Source organism: Polyodon spathula, chromosome 23 (genome assembly GCF_017654505.1).
Source record: "Polyodon spathula isolate WHYD16114869_AA chromosome 23, ASM1765450v1, whole genome shotgun sequence".
Taxonomy (NCBI): Eukaryota; Metazoa; Chordata; class Actinopteri; order Acipenseriformes; family Polyodontidae; genus Polyodon; species Polyodon spathula.
This window is the reverse complement of record NC_054556.1, coordinates 18,115,313-18,132,056: the sequence shown is the minus strand read 5'-3', so window position 1 is coordinate 18,132,056 and position 16,744 is coordinate 18,115,313. Positions and strand designations below refer to the sequence as shown.

General features: G+C 41.5%; 2 long non-coding RNA genes across 2 annotated transcripts; both read right to left on the bottom strand.

The window, feature by feature from the left end:
• Nucleotides 1-945: 945 nt before the first annotated feature.
• On the bottom strand, nt 946-3,157 carry LOC121297810. Its single transcript, XR_005947220.1, has 3 exons — nt 2,836-3,157; nt 2,307-2,372; nt 946-1,729 (listed from the first exon to the last, which is right to left on the bottom strand). It is a non-coding gene; the product is annotated as an uncharacterized LOC121297810 (long non-coding RNA).
• A 901-nt stretch (nt 3,158-4,058) lies between these two features.
• Nucleotides 4,059-8,688, bottom strand: LOC121297702. Its single transcript, XR_005947200.1, has 3 exons — nt 8,569-8,688; nt 7,686-7,759; nt 4,059-4,244 (listed from the first exon to the last, which is right to left on the bottom strand). It is a non-coding gene; the product is annotated as an uncharacterized LOC121297702 (long non-coding RNA).
• Between the last annotated feature and the right edge of the window lie 8,056 nt (nt 8,689-16,744).

Here is a 16,744-nt window from a genome sequence, read left to right as displayed (position 1 = left end):
TTTCAGCCTTTCTTTGTAATTCATTCCTTTAAGCTCTGGGAATGGTTCTTTTAAACAGTCTGTTGCCACACAGCTGTGTCCACTGATCTAGGTCTCTGAGGAAGTCCAGTGTTCTTCCATTATTTGCAACATAATCACATTAAAAACTGTTTAATGATTGTAGCAAAGTGGTTGGTAGTGTGCAGGTGCAGGTGCAGGTTATCAATGAACAGACAATTATAATCCAGGTGCAAAGTTGGTTTATGATATTTTTGTGTCCAGTGCCTGACAGCAAAACAAACAGTAAACAATAAATGATGTTAAGTAATACAGCAGCATGTATTACTTAATTTATAATCCCTGGGTTAGCCCCACAAATAAAAGTCCTGCCTTTTTATTATACACCCACACAAAACACACACAAGTCCGTTAGTGCGTGCATTAGTGCAAGTACAGTTATTTGTCATACAAGCGCAGTGCTGTTCTGGGTTTGTGCTGGCCTTTGGCAACAGCTCTGGAAGAACAACAACAACAAATAGACGAAACAAACAAACACTCACAATACGGATAAAGAAAACACAGGTCCTTCCGGGTCACTTTTCATAAACTAAAATGAAGGAACAGATTACGTCGCTTCGACCCCTATTTATACCGTCACTCATGACCCATTGTTAAACAATTGCAGCCACTCCTCCAATCCGCAGCTGCCACATCATTTCCCTTCCGAGTTGATGAGATAGTACCGAAGCTCTGCCCCTTTACTAAATGACCGACTTCCTTTTAACCCTCGGAACGAGGTGGCAGGCCAAGTAGTCCAGGGTACTCTGTTCCTGTTACTTAGCGCCCTCACAGGTCGGGAGGGAGATTTAAGAATCATTGTCTTTCTGTCACACTGATATATTTAGGATAGGGTTTAATTACCAGTGATTAAAAAACACATTTTTAAAAAAGACAGACAACACAGTATTTATACAAAAATATATGCTTTAATTTAATTAGAAGATTTACAAACGGAATAAACATAGATAGAAACAATAACATTGAGCTATAAAGCACAATGTGTTCAACAATATTAATCATATGCATGACAGAGTAAATACAGTAACAAGTTAAAACACATACATCAAACAGATAAACATTGTACCAAATAATTGTGCTACATCTCAGCAAAGCTGCACTTGTGTGTGTGTGACATACAGGTACTGTACATGGGTGCTGCTTGTGTTGTGTGTGTGTGGTGCAGACAGGTACTGTACATGGGTGTTGCAGTCATAGCTTGTCAGCTCAGCTGGAGCTCAGACAGCATCTTTCAACAATAACAAACCTAGACACAGACAGTGCAGTAATATTGCTTCATTCAGATATCTGCAGCTCTGATAAGTAAAAAAGTGACTTGTTTAATAAAGTTATTTATTATGTGTGTGAACCTTATGAACATTTTTGGGATGAAAACTTTTCTCAGTGGAAGGGAGCCCTACGAATCATTACAAGTTCAAGGTAAAAATATTTTTCTCCAGTGGCGGTCAACTACCAGATAATATAGTCTTTATGGTGGGGCTTCATTATATACATATTTGCAATCTGTTCTTCCTGGAAAAACTTCATGAGCATAGTGAAAATCTTCTTGTCAAATCAAATGTATTCAATAAACATTTATATAATTCATGTTTTCTTAATTCTTCTTTTCATTGCTTTCCCATCAGTCTGGCATTGGATGCCCTGCTTATTCGTATCTGTATTAATGCTGCAGCTAAAATGAAATGGAATATGAAGTTAATACACTTGAAGGAAAAAACAAAAAACCTGACATTACTTTAAAGTGTTTTTCATTAAAGAATCATTATATCTAACAGACACACAAGGACAGCAGCACCTGGAACAAGACGTCACAGTCTGAAATGATGTTATTTACTGTTATTAACAGTATGATGTGTCCCTCGGAACTAGGAGCACTTTTAGTTTAAGGCTCTGGCTCAACATTTACCCAGGACAGTTCTGCCACATATTGCAGCAAGCAAGTTTAAAAATCAAGTCACATGCGCTGGTCCTTAAACTAATATAATTAATCTACATGTGTTAAATGTCAAAGTAACTTAAAAACATTTCGATTTTTACATATCTGTACGTTTTTGAAACTGAAAACTATACACACCTCATGGTACAGCAGGTTCACGACATATTATTTTTCTACAGAATTTGTGCAGATCAGGGAAAACATTATTTTCACTTTCACTCTGGTCCAAAATTGATCAGATTTCCAGGAACGTTGTTATTTCAATAAGAAGATGGACATGCGTCTGGAACAATAATCTGACTAGTTAACCTACCTCATAGATGGGAGACTCCAGAGAGCAAGCCTGTGTCAGCTTTGAACACATTTTGGTCTTCAGGGCCTGAAAATTATAAAAGGGACAAATGAGCTAAGAATGAAAACACTTTACCTTTTAAGTTCAACATTCAACTAAATCTCTAAAACTTTTCTTTCTTATATTTTAGCATTTTTATCCTGGAAAACCCAATAGTTGAAGCTGGTCTCATGTCTTTTGGAGCACTCCAAAACCAACCATTTACCTTTATCTAAACTTTATTTCTAATTATGAAACTACAGTAGAATCATAAATGAACAATCCTATCAGAGTCTTGAATATAATGTGTAGTTCTCAATCCATCATCAACCAGTAATATACGTTTCATATTAATACCAGTAGTTACCAGTAATAAACTAGTGAGAAAGACATTTTCATTATGTTAACATATTATATATTTTACTTAAAATAAATAAATGCACTAAAACGTTTTGTGAAGAATTATCTTCATTCATGAACAATTTAACTGTTTAAAACAATTGAAACTTACCAAAATCATTATAACTGGGGCAGCCAAGATGGCTAATCCACACATGACAATGATGGCAGCAGCGAATCCAGGAAAGGGCCTTTGGGTGGTTGTGCTGACTACTGTTGCTGGGGGGTTTCCAATTGCTGCAGTAGGTGTCGTATTTGCTGCTACAGTTGGGGCCAAGGTTGCTGCTGTAGTTGGGGTCACAGTTGCTGCTGCAGTTGGTGCTGTAGTTGGTGCCGTGGCTGGTGCTGCAGTAGGGGCTGTGGTTGGTGCTGTAGTTGGGGCCACAGTTGGTGCTGTAGTTGGTGCCGTGGTTGGTGCTGTAGTTGGGGCCACAGTTGATGCCGTAGTTGGGGCCACAGTTGCTGCTGTAGTTGGTGCCGTGGTTGGTGCTGTAGTTGGGGCCACAGTTGCTGCTGTAGTAGGGGCTGTAGTTGGGGCCACGGTTGGTGCTGTAGTTGGTGCTGTGGTTGGTGCTGTAGTTGGGGCCACGGTTGGTGCTGTAGTTGGGGCCACAGTTGCTGCTGCAGTAGGGGCTGTGGTTGGTGCTGTAGTTGGGGCCACGGTTGGTGCTGTAGTTGGTGCTGTGGTTGGTGCTGTAGTTGGGGCCACGGTTGCTGCTGCAGTAGGGGCCGTGGTTGGTGCTGTAGTTGGGGCCACGGTTGGTGCTGTAGTTGGGGCCACGGTTGCTGCTGCAGTTGGGGCCGTGGTTGGTGCTGTAGTTGGGGCCACAGTTGGTGCTGTAGTTTGTGCCGTGGTTGGTGCCGTAGTTGGGGCCACGGTTGGTGCTGTGGTTGGTGCTGTAGTTGGGGCCACGGTTGGTGCTGTAGTTGGGGCCACGGTTGCTGCTGCAGTAGGGGCTGTGGTTGGTGCTGTAGTTGGTGCCGTGGTTGGTGCTGTAGTTGGGGCCACGGTTGGTGCTGTAGTTGGGGCCACGGTTGCTGCTGCAGTAGGGGCCGTGGTTGGTGCCGTAGTTGGGGCCACGGTTGGTGCTGTAGTTTGTGACGTGGTTGGTGCTGCAGTAGGTGCCGTGGTTGGTGCTGTAGTTGGGGCCGTGGTTAGTGCTGTAGTTGGGGCCACAGTTGGTGCTGTAGTTTGTGCCGTGGTTGGTGCCGTAGTTGGTGCCACAGTTGATGCCGTAGTTGGGGCCACAGTTGCTGCTGTAGTAGGGGCTGTGGTTGGTGCTGTAGTTGGGGCCACAGTTGCTGCTGTAGTTGGGGCCACAGTTGATGCTGTAGTTGGGGCCACGGTTGCTGCTGCAGTAGGGGCCGTGGTTGGTGCTGTAGTTGGGGTCACGGTTTCTACTGTAGTTGGGGCAACTGTTGGTGCTGTAGTTGGGGCCGTGGTTGATGCTGTAGTTGGGACTGTAGTTGCTGTTGTATTTGGGGCCACAATTTGTCCGTAAACTGCAGACCAACTGTATGCTGTGTAAATAAATCGATAATAAAAAAGTGAAGGCAACCACTTTTGTCCATTTATAAAAGCTATATAAGTGTAGCAACAGCAATCTGAGGAACTACTTCAGTATTTAAGTAAAGTATATATTATCCTTTAAAAAAAGGTATTAAAAAATTATAAAATGTTTCCAATGTTCTACAATTGTTGCTGCTGTTGGTTCATTTGTCAGCACTACCATTAAATGTATGCTTATATATTTTCAAAAGGCTGCCAGTGCTGAAGTATAGCTTGTTGATATTATAAGAACATAAAAACATTTACAAACGAGAGGATGCCGTTCAGCCCATGTAAGCTTGTCCTAGTTTCTGTACTGTGCTTGAAGTATTTTCTCTGATCTTTTCAAGATTGTAAAGGCTACAATCATGCCCCCCTCAATTCTTCTTTGTTTTAATAATAATAATAATAATAATAATAATAATAATAATAATAATAATAATAATAATAAACATTTATTTATATAGCGCAATTCATGTACAATACAATTCAAAGTGCTTTTCATACAGAAAAAAATACAAAAATACAATAATAAACAGTAAGAAAAGAGTACCGTTATTAAAAAAGAAGTAACAGTAAAATTCAGAATAAAACATAAAAATGTTATGCAAAAGCTATATTTAAAAAGTATGTTTTCAATTGAGATTTAAAGATTGCAATTGAAGGTGAATCTCTGATAAAAGGGGGTAAAGATTTCCAGAGTGTGGGGGCATTAAAACAGATAGCAGCCTCTCCCATCCTTTTACCATTCACCCTCGGAATACATAAAAGGCCAGCATTTGCAGATCTCAGAGTGTGTTCAGGCTGATATGGAATTAGCATATCATTTAGATATTGTGGAGATAGTCCTTTCAGTGCTTTAAAAACTAGTAATAGAATTTTAAAATCAATTCTGTAATGCACAGGAAGCCAATGCAATGATGCCAGCACAGGCGTAACGTGAGCCTTTTTTTTGTTCTAGTAAGCATTCTAGCAGCAGCATTTTGCACTAGCTGTAGGCGTGATATAGCATGACTTGTAAGTCCAAAGAATAAAGCGTTACAGTAATCTAACCTATAAAAAATAAAAACATGTACTAATTTCTTTGCATCATCCAAGGACAAGAATGATCTAAGTTTTGCAATGTTTCTTAAATGATAGAAGGACACTCTAGTAATGTATTTTATATGTGGTTCAAAGGAAAGTGCAGAATCAGAAATAACCCCCAGATTTTTCACTTCAGATTTTACATTTGATTTTAGCATACCTAGATCAATCTTTTTCAACTCCATCTGTTGATTAGATCCTAAAAGTAACTGTATTTAACTGTAAGAAATTCTGAGACATCCAGCTTCTCATATCGGCTAGGCATTTGAAAAGGGCATTGATAGCTGTTGTGTCACCTGGTTTAACAGATATATAAATCTGTGTGTCATCTGCATAGCTGTGGAAATTCACCCCATGTTTACGAATAACCTCCCCGAGCGGCAGCATGTATAAAGAAAATAACATGGGACCAAGAATGGAGCCCTGCCGAACACCACATGTAATATTAGCTAGTCCAGATGGAGATGCTCCTAAGGCAACAAAATACTGTCTATTCATTAAATAGGATATGAACCAGTTTAGGACACTACCAGAAAGGCCCACCCATTCTCTAAGACGATTAATTAAACTCTTGTGATCCACAGTATCAAAAGCAGCACTCAGATCTAAAAGGATCAGTACAGATAAACACTACATACACGTAGATCATTTACCACTTGGACAAGTGCAGTCTCAGTACTATGGTTAGCGTGAAATCCTGACTGAAATTTCTCGAAGATGTTATTATTTCCAAGAAAACTATTATTTTGTTAAAAACGACTTTTTCAAGGACCTTTGCTAAAAAAAGGAAGGTTTGAAATAGGTCTAAAATTACTTAGAACAGATTCCATTTCTTAAGTAAAGGTTTCACTAAGGTGGTTTTTAAAGAAGAAGCAAACCTTCCTGATGACAGAGCTAATAACTATATCAAGGACATCATTGGACAGCTTACTAAACACCTCCTTCAAGAGACTGGTTGGTATAGGATCCAAAAGACACGGAGATGATTTCATGTGCATAACTATTTTATTTAAGTTTTGTAAGTTAAACAGAGAAAAATAATGTAATTCTGTGTCGATTGTTTTTGGTGGCACACAGAGCTCAAAATCATTTTGTGGAATTTGATCCTTAGTACTAAGTATTTTTCTATCAAACTAATTACTGAATTCTTCACACTTGATAGGTGAGACCACAATGCAATATACAGGTGAAGGAGATGGGTTTACTAATCTATCAGTAGTTGAGAAAAGGACTCTAGCAGCATTGTTCTTCTTTTCTCAAGTAAGACTGGAGAAGTAAGCACTTCTTGCTGACATTAATGCTGCATTATACCTTGATAGGGAGTGCTATCGTAATGTATTTGTAGTTTTGTATCTCCTCATTTACGCTCTGCTTTGCGACAATTTCTTTTTATTTGATGTATATCATTATTCATCCACGGTGTCCTACGTTTTACAGAGACTGTTTTCATGTTTACTGGAGCCACAGTATCAAGAGCAGTTTTTATTTGATGGTTGTATCTGTGAACTAACTCATCAGTTGATAGAGAACTTGCTGAGATGGGTGGACATAGACTAACTACTTCAGAAAACATGTTGCAGGCTAAATAAAAGCAGTTCTTTATCCCTGGGGTTAGTCTGGTTGCTCGTCTTTGGACTCTCTCCAGGGCCACAATGTCCCTTGGTGCTCTGGTGACCAGTTCTGTAAGTGTCATCTCTCCAGTGCGTTATACAACCTCATCATAGGACACAGCAGTCAGTTAACCCTGTCCAAGTGGAAATGTACGCGATATATGTTAGGACCCCATCTAGACCGGTCGACCATATTGGTTTGGGATTAATTAAAACTTTTAGAACCCTGGAATCTAATTGGAAGTTGCTGCTCACTGCTTGAGTGAGGTAGTGTTTTTAGATGATCTTTTTCAGATCGGGTTCAGATTAAGTGAATTTTCTGCATCGTGATGGGGATTCACAAGACAACCCCACCGCTAACTCAAAAAGATTTCAGGGTTCTAAGCATTTTAATTAACCCCAACCCGGTGGGGTCGACCCGATCTAGATGGGGATTATTTTGGGGTCTTAACATATACATTACAAAGTCTGAATGCAGCACCATACAAATACCAGAAACTATTGTTTTGTTTAATGCTCAGAAGTTGCCCCACCTCACAAAGGACCACAAATGTAATTCCTGTGCAATTTCTCTTGCGTATGATAAACTGCTTGTACATGTATTTGTGCTAACAGAGGAACCACAGTAAAGCTGAGCTGCCAATATATATGAAAACAATATACATTCAGGGCTGGATTTATACCACAGGGAAGGAATTGGAAACAATTTAAACCTACCTATCAGAACGAAAAGCACTTTCAATTGTCGCAGCTGCATTCTGGTTGCTGTGATTTACCTGCTCACCAGAAATCTAGAAAGAGAAAGAAGGAGACAATGATATGATTAGAGTTTACCATGGTAGGATAAACACATACAATATTAGTAAATATTATCACTTTTCATAATGAAACAGGGGGCACACCCTGTAGAAAAATACTTTCTGTTGAACTCCCTCGGCTATGAGCAGATTTACCCAGTCATGAATCACAGAGAGGTTACTGAATAAAACAGTAAAAGCTGCAGTCCTGTTTATCACATAGGTCCGATAATGAATATCTCTCTTCTCTAATTCAATTTTCGATTTTCAAAAATGTCATCGGTGAGCTGACTTCTAGGAGAAATGTAAGTTTCTTTTGGTATTTCTCAGGGTGAAATATTGGGTGTAGTAAATGTAGAATCCTTTCACCAAAAATACATTATTTCAAGATACCGTTTATGACATTAAAAAAAGAGAATAATTTTGAAAGTGTTGTAGTATATCAATGAACTGCTCTGGGCTGTTGTTAAAGACAATAATAACATTCTAAACAGTTTCATAGATACCAGCAACTATGCTTTATTAACCCATTAAGTACCAAATTACATTTTCTTTGAATAAATCAGAACAAGCTGTATGCATGTAATTTGATATATTACATTTAGACTTCACTTTTGTGGTTAAAACAGTTAGGTTAAGTTCTCTTAACTATATAATTAAAGAGAAGATTAAACTAGCAGGTAGATGCCAGTTAAAAATGCTACAATGGCACTGAATGGGTTAATAAAAGGAGACTTTGAAAAAATGTGTTTAAATAAGTTTAGCATTAAAGCATTTAAATAATAAATGATTGTGTTACTGACCTGCTTTTTGAAAGGGTTTTGTAGTGTGTCCCAGGTCCTTCGTGCCTGCTTGGCAGTACAATCCCAAAGCCTTGTCGATAGAGCGGGCGAAGCACTTCTCTAAGTGTCAATATTAGTGAGATAACTGATCTACTCATTCAGTTGTATTTATATTTAAAGACAGACAAGGGGTGACAACAGATGACGTTGATAGCATAACAACAATAACATGAATGTACAGCTTTGAGTCACTGCCTCACCCAGACTGACGCAGAACACGTTATACTGTGCTTGTATATTTTCTTAGTGGGATGTATAGTATTTGTAACTATGCATGACTATAACCAACCTTGAAGGTGCAATAACCAACCCTTAAGATTCCAAGGGTGATTAGAAATAGTATCTGAGGAAGGAAGGGCCTTTTCTTGTAAGGCTTCAACACTGTGGAAACCTCTGCCTTATTCTGTCAGAGAAGGAAGGGCTCTTGCTGCTTTTAAATCAAGGCTGAAAACACCTGTTTGCAAACTAGCCTTCTTCTCATAGTTTTTTATTCTACAATATAACTGCTTTTTGTAGTCCTTTTAATTTCAAATGTTATTATTGTTCATACTATGTTGTTTATTTATTATTTTTATATGAACTGGCTTTCTTTCTGTTATCAAATGTTGTATGTACTGTTTTATTACAATGGATTTTAACTTTGTGCAAAGCACCTTAGGGCCCATGTGACATAAGGTGCTATATACATGTAAATAAATAAATAAATGAATCCCTGTGAGGCGTGTGAGTAAAAATGGATTTTCCAGACAGCGATTTACGTGTAAAAAAAAAATAAAAAATTATTTAATATTATGTGACGCACACAAAAAGTGAGAATTCATACATGAAAAAGTATGGACACTTTATTCTTTTTACTTACCTGTACCTTTAAAATAGAAACACGTCAAGTCCTCCTTGAACCTAAGGGAAAAGCCTAGTAAACTGCACTATTTGATACAGCCACTAGGTGGAGCAGCCTAAATGCAGGACAGCGCTATCAGTTAGTGGTGATATCATGCTTTCTTTCAGTAGTAAAACCGAGAGACTGCAAGCAACAATTGATTTAGTCCTGTCTTTACTTTTCCTATTTTAACAGATTAAACACTTTATCTTCTGTTGATGGGCTCTCTGACCGAGACCCGTAACAGAATCATGGGGGCTCATCCGGGATCAGTCTCCAACGCCTGGCGGAACTGATTCAGTGATTTGAAGAAACCAAGACAGTGAGACCAACGCGGGTGGCAGCAGTGTGCATCCAGACGGTGAAAGGGGGACCAATCAGGACCTGACTGGCAGAACGTCGAGGTGAAATTGGGACCCTGGCTCCAGAGACGCAGCGCTGCTACTAGACCCAAGCTGCTGAAGAACATGGCTAATCCTGAAAGAAAAGAGTTGGTGTGGACAATCCGGAAGAACTTACACAGATTAACTGCCAATGAACTCTATCAGCTTGCAGAAAACATTGGTCAGGTACCAGACAGAAACCTGTATGAGCTAGATAAAAACAATGAGGAAAGTTGTTTGGAATATGTGTATGTTCATGTATGTAGCAAAGCATTGCTAGACCAAGAGGATCAAGGAGTGGCACAATTGCTTTTTCTAAAAGATTTGATACATGATTTGATCGCAAACCGTGAGAAAAGCCCAGAAATTATCCAACCTACTAAAGAGACTGAGGGGCTAAATGAAAACCAGCAAATGCCATCCTTACCAATTGATCTAGCTGGCGATGCCACTGAAATATCTCATGGTGTTGAGCTCCAACAAATGTTGGCTAGTTACGAACAACTAGGTAGAAAATTGGAGCAGTACAAAACTACTACAGCAACACTCACAACAGTTTGCCCTACTACAAGGGAGCGCACTAGTATGGATAGTAGTCCCAGCAATGAACATTACCAACATACTAGGAGTGAAAATACTGTGTATGCAAAAGAGGTCCCATTCCTGCAGCGTAGGGAATTTAAGATACACGGGGGTCAAATAGGTGACACTACCTCTGATATTAGTTTCAGCTACTTATGTAAACAAATAGGAGAGGGCGTTAAAGAGCATTACAGTGAGAGTGAGATCATTAGGAGTGTCTTTCGTATTATCAAACCAGGAAACTTTAAAGACATGCTGATAAACAAAGATGACATGACACTTACTGAACTGAAAAGCTTTCTCCTATCACACTTAAGAGAAAAGAATAGCACTGAGCTTTTCCAGGAGCTAATGTGCGCTAAGCAGTATGACCATGAAACTCCCCAACAATTTCTGTACAGAATGATTGGGTTGAAACAAAAGATCATTTTCGCTTCCAGGCAAGCTGACACAGACATTAGGTATGATAACACCACAGTCCAGGGCGTGTTTTTGCACACTGTCTACCAGGGGCTGGGTACAAAACATAACGATATACGAAGAGATTTAAAACCTCTTCTGTCTGATGTTGCCATTTCTGACAAAGCACTATTGAGGCATGTAATTAAGATTACAAGTGAGGAAAGTGAAAGGCAGCGGAGGCTTGGCCAAGCCCCTCGCAACAAGATGGCATGTGCACATAGTGCTCAATTAGAGGGTAATGCTGAGAAGGTAGGGAAGGAAGCTGTAGAATCCAAAAGGACCTGTAGAACTATTGAAGAATTGAGTGCTCAGGTCGCAACCTTGTCAAGCATGATAGACACCTTTAAAAATTCACAACAATCGGGACACTCATGTCAGTCTAATGCCAGTACTTTACAAATCCTGAAGAAGGAGAGCCGTGGAGTTTGTCCAAATTGTGTGAAACAAGGCACCACTAATTGTAACCACTGTTTCGCCTGTGGAGAAGAGGGACACAGAGCGGTTGGTTGCCTCAAATCACCAAGCAAATCGGGAAACGGGAGCCGGTCACTGCGGCGGGACAGACAGTGACCGGAATAGTTGAGAAGTCCCAGCAGTGTGTTTTCTGTCAGTCCCAACCAAGGCTGAAGGTGTGCCCCAGGTGCAAGGTTTTGCTTTATTGCTCTTTCCAGTGTGAACGTGCTTATGCTTGGACACACGACCAAGTCTGTGGTAATACTGTAGCTGAAGTCTTCCCAGTAGAAGCACAGATGTGCCCCGACCGTATAGCTCAACTTGTTGGTGGCAAATGTCTGCTAAAATGCTACATGAATGGCTATGCTGTAAGTGTACTACTTGATACAGGGGCCCAAGTTAGCATTCTGGATCATGCGTGGAGGGAGAGATACCTGCCTAACCATAAAGTAAGACCGTTGGTGGAACTGATGGGAGCTGAGAGAGGCCTTGATGTAGTTGCTGTGAACGGGGAAGCGATACCATTTGACGGTTGGATCGAGGTGCAAGTGGACCTGCCAGGAGATGGCCACTCCAATCCGTCAATTCGGGTACCTTTTCTAGTGAGTCGCATGGTGCTAGAAAGACCACTGTTAGGATTCAATGTAATCGAGGAAGTGATTAGAAGACATGCAGGGGGAACACAGAAAGCCATGACAATGCTAGCCAACCTCCTGAGCAGAGCTATGGGAATTCAAGAAGAAGAAGCGAGTGTTATAGTAAATGTTGTACAGAACAGGTGCACTGTAGAGGAGGAGTGCACTTTGGTAAAGATAGGGAGACAGAATGTTGTGATTCCACAGGGCCAAGTTGTCTATGTTAAATGCAGAGTGCCGTTTAAGCCAGAGACCGACAAGACTGCCGTGTTGTTTGAGCCTAAAGACGAGGGTGTGCATCTAGAACAATTAGACATTGTTGATGGTCTTGTTGAAATCCACAATGCAGAGGCCCCCTATATTGAGGTGCCAATTGGCAACTATACTAGACACGATATAACATTGCCTCGCCGAACAGTAATTGGGAGTATCCAGCCTATCTCTATGTTGCCTCAGACCGGTGCCCAGGTTAACGATTGCAAAGCTGATGTAAATACCATTGGTATGGACTCAAAAGCACATTTTGGGGATGATGACACCGTTTCAGCAACGGCTCTATGGAACCCTCCTGTAGATCTAAGTCACCTCGACGAAGAACAGAAAGAAATGGTCCACCAAATGCTGTATGAGGAATCTGCAGCCTTTGCACGTGATGAAGATGACATTGGATGTATACCAAGCTTACAGATGGAGATCAACTTGAAGGATGACATCCCTGTACAGCGAACGTATGCATCCATACCAAAACCCCTTTATAAAGAAGTGAAGGATTACATACAGGGTCTGTTGGCAAGAGGGTGGATAGTCAAGTCCAAATCTTCTTATTCATCTCCAGTTGTCTGCGTACGTAAGAAGGACGGAACGTTGAGGCTATGTATTGATTACAGGCAGCTAAATCAGAAGATGGTGCCAGATCGCCATCCACTGCCTCGGATTCAGGACCTTACAGATACCTTAGGCGGTTACAGCTGGTTTTCTATCTTAGACCAGGGCAAAGCCTACCACCAGGGATTCATGGTGGAGGGCTCTCGACACCTGACCGCATTCATCACTCCTTGGGGGCTGTATGAGTGGATAAGGATCCCCTTCGGATTGACTAATGCTCCAGCGGCATTTCAGAGAGGCATGGAGGAGATGCTCAGCACTTTACGGGATGAGTGTTGCTTACCCTACCTGGACGATGTCCTGTGTTATGCTAAAAGTTTTGAAGATCACGTGGCTGGAGTTCGTCGGGTGCTGAAATCACTGATGAGCCATGGTGTCAAGCTGAGGCCAACAAAATGTGAGCTGTTCAAGCGAGAAATTCGATATGTAGGATGGTTAGTCTCAGCGGAGGGAGTACGGATAGACCCTAAAGACCTGGAAGCGGTTCTTAGTTTGAAAGACGAGAGGCCCAGCACAGTAGGTGAAGTCCGCCAGCTCCTTGGGTTTCTGAGTTACTACCGTACCTATATTCAAGACTTCTCCAAAATTGCAAAACCACTGTATGAACTACTTCAAGTGAAAACAACCAAGCCTGAAACTCCAGTAAGAGACTCTCTCCAAGGAAAGAAGAAAGGAAGCCAACTCTCATCAAGGGCCCTTGTAGGATGGGTCGAAGAACATCAGAGTGTGGTGGAAAGACTGGTAGATATGTTGGTCGACTCTCCTATTTTGGCATATCCAGACTTCAGCTTGCCTTTCGTATTGCACACCGATGCATCAAAAGACGGTCTGGGAGCCGTGCTATACCAACGGAAAAACGGGAAGTTGAGGGTCATCGCCTATGGGTCTCGGACGCTAACATCAGCCGAAAAAAACTACCACCTCCACTCAGGAAAACTTGAGTTCCTAACTTTGAAGTGGGCGGTCTGTGAGAAATTCAGGGACTACTTGTTTTATGCCCCCCCCACTTCACTATCTATACCGATAATAACCCCTTAACCTACATCCTAAGCACAGCAAAGCTCAATGCCATTGGTCACCGTTGGGTAGGGGAGTTAGCTGATTTTAGATTTGACATAAAATATCGCCCTGGAAAAGTCAATGTGGATGCGGACACACTGTCCCGGTGTCCTCTTGATATAAACAGGTATGTGGCCGGATGTACAGAGGAGCTATCACCTGAAGTCATCCATGCAGCATGGCAAGGGCATCACATGGCACAAGGGAAGGAAGTCCCCTGGGTTGCAGTTATTAATATGACATCCCCAAGTCAACCTGAAGGACCCTGTATCAGTGGATCGCTGTCAGCCATCGATCCAGGTGAACTGAGAACTGCCCAGAGAGAAGATACTGCTATTGGAGAAGTACTCCGGCTCAAAGAGACGAGCAGGACTCTGACGGGTGAGTGAAGCAAGACGTGGGGTGAGCAGCACTACTAAGAAACTGAGTGGGGCAAGCTCCACATTGAAGACGGACTTTCTTATCAAAAGACCAACCTGAGAAAACAACTAGTCTTGCCAGGAAGGTTCAAACAGATGGTCTTGAAGCATCTTCATAATGACATGGGTCATGTCGGGACAGAAAGGGTCATAAGTCTGGCCAGGGACAGGTTCTATTGGCCATACATGAAGAATGACATTGAAGAGTATGTGACAAGAAGATGTTCCTGTATTAAACAGAAAAAACCTACCACCCACGTGAAAGCACCAATGAGAAGTATCACCACCACTTCACCTTTCGAGCTCGTTTCGATTGATTACCTCCACTTAGAACCTAGTAAGGGAGGGTTTGAATACATCTTGGTAGTTGTGGATCACTTTACGCGATTTGCACAGGCTTATCCTACTAAAAATAAGTCAGGCAAAACTGCAGCAGAGAGAATTTTCAGTGACCTTATTCCACGCTTTGGATATCCATCTAAATTACACCACGACCATGGACGTGAGTTTGAAAATGAACTATTCCGAACTTTACGTCAGCTCTCCGGTGTGGGACATTCAAGAACAACACCATGTCACCCACAAGGCAATCCGGCTGAAAGATTCAACCGAACGCTGCTACAGATGCTGAGGACGCTTGAGGAGAAAGAGAAGGACCGGTGGAAAGACCATCTCCCACAGGTTGTCCATGCCTATAACTGTACCAGACATGAGGCAACTGGTTATTCCCCATTTTACTTGTTGTATGGTCGACACCCCCGTCTACCAATTGATCCGCTGTTCGGATTAGGGACAAGAGAAGAACAGGATTCGGCACAAGGTTATGCAGAAAAGTGGGCTAAAAGGATGACAGAGGCATATCAGATCGCTTCTGAAAATAGCAGACACTCAAATGCAAAGGGCAAGAAATACTATGACCGGCAGGTGAGGGGAGTAGTTCTTAAGCCTGGAGACAGAGTGCTTGTGCGAAATCTGAGTGAGAGAGGTGGCCCAGGAAAATTAAGATCCTATTGGGAGAAAACTATTTACAAAGTAAAAGAACAGATCAATGACAGCCCAGTGTATAAAATCCAGCCAGAGTCTGGTGAACCCCAGATCCGGATTTTACATCGGAACATGTTATTACTAGTGAATGATCTTCCTGTAGAGTTACCATCACAGCAAACACAGAAACCACTAACTGAACAACGGAGAAGGAAAATAAGAGATAGAGGAAATTAAGCGAGAAAACTGACACCGAGTACTGACACATCGGATGATGAGGGAGACACGAACACTCAGTACTGGCTGAGGTTTCGAAGAGATCAAGCACCGCAAGGTAATAGGACTCAGAAAATGAATGAACATGGCATCATGTCCAGAGAAAACCTGGTGAGGAGAGCGTCATTACAAGAAAGGTACAATGCAGAGATGAAAGAGGCAGAACCCGAACAGGAAGGACAGTCTGATGGAGAGAACTTCCCAGCTCAATTTGAACTGTTAAATGCAGGAAGTGACCATGATCACGAGGGAAGACCCACGTCCCCAGAAGACAGTCAAAGCGGACCAGTGCCATTGTGTCCACAAGGAAATTGTCCAACTGATCAAGTAAGAAGATCCACTAGGGAAAGAAGACCTAGACAAGTCTTCACTTACAATCGATTGGGACAGCCATCATTTCAGCCACAAACCATGGTTAATGCCATGGGTCTAGCTTACCACACTGTTCCACCTCTACCTGTTTTGGGAACTGTACCATACCAAACACGCTACTACAATACACTGGTATCAGTTCCATTTCCTATTAGTGTATATTAAAGTAAGCTAAAAGCATCAGCAATTTCCAGTTTCTCTTTTTTCACTATAAGATTTGTAAATAAGTTGAAATTATTCAGTAATGTCAGGAGCCATTTATTTTTGTCAGGGAGCGTGTGACGCACACGAAAAGTGAGAATTCATACATGAAAAAGTATGGACACTTTATTCTTTTTACTTACCTGTACCTTTAAAATAGGAACACCTCAAGTCCTCCTTCAACCTAAGGGAAAAGCCTAGTAAACTGCACTATTTGATACAGCCACTAGGTGGAGCAGCCTAAATGCAGGACAGCGCTATCAGTTAGTGGTGATATCATGCTTTCTTTCAGTAGTAAAACAGAGACTGCAAGCAACAATTGATTTAGTCCTGTCTTTACTTTTCCTATTTTAACAGATGAAACACTTTATCTTCTGTTGATGGGCTCTCTGCCCGAGACCCGTAACAATTACATGGAAAAGAAAAAAAAACAATAAAGAAGGATGTGAGGGAGGGAGTGCTGGAGTAATCAAAAATAAAGGAACGGAAGCCTCCGAATAAAAACAGAAAAGAGCAAAGTTAGTAAGGCCTCCGTCCATAATTAAA